The following is a 955-nucleotide window of genomic DNA, read 5'->3' on the forward strand; positions in this document are numbered from 1 at the left end:
TTCAACCCCTCTAGTTTAATTGATTACACTTGATCACAAAATTAATTCCTAATTAATTATTGACCAATATCAATTAAACAAATATGATTTCACCTTTAATATATTATTCTTATAACATATTAATAAATCATAATAACCTCTTTCTCTATTTATTTCTCCAGTCAAGTTGCTTTGGTGAAGGCAACCTAAAAGGACCATGCATAACCAGGTCAAGTACTTGCCTAATATAGTTGCAGCCTTAGACACTATTCCAACAAAAACATGGGTAGATAAATGAACAAGGATGCAAGCTGATATAGAGGAACATTGGCAGTATGGGCATTGTGCCCTATAGGTGAACATTGGCAGCAATGTACTTAGAACCCTATAGATGAGCATTTGTAGTTGCGCCACAACATGTAGATGTTTTTTATCTACGATGTAATCTAAATATCCTAGCACTTGCGCTCTAACGATTTTATTGGCAGCTGCGCCTAATAGCAAACATCACAACCCTGGCAGCTGCGCTTAAGGGATAATATCGGCAGTTGCGCCTCATAGAGAATGTCACAATTTAGGAAGTTGTGCCTAAATGGTAATATGGGCAGCTGTGCATAATAGATAACATTGGCAGCTGTGTCATTGGCAACTATGGACTTCGTGTATATTCCTTAGGACAATCCTTAGGAATGAATGAATGAAGAATAGCTTATTCTCATGGAAGATCCTTAAGAGTAAGGAAGATAATGGGGATGGGTAATTGGGTTGACTGTTTGATGTTTAAACATAATAACTATATTATTGTGGGTTGAAAACTCTATGTACTCACTAGGTTTCCTAATGTGACCCACTCAAGTTTATTTGTATCACAGGTGTCGATATGAAGCTACTTTATACTGAGAGATTTAAAAGAGATATAGATCACTAGTGTAAATGAATGTAAGTTCTGTTTATGCTTATGTTTCTTTATTGATGA

The sequence above is a fragment of the Lactuca saligna genome, chromosome 8 (assembly GCF_052625555.1).
Source record: "Lactuca saligna cultivar CGN05327 chromosome 8, ASM5262555v1, whole genome shotgun sequence".
Classification (NCBI taxonomy): Eukaryota; Viridiplantae; Streptophyta; class Magnoliopsida; order Asterales; family Asteraceae; genus Lactuca; species Lactuca saligna.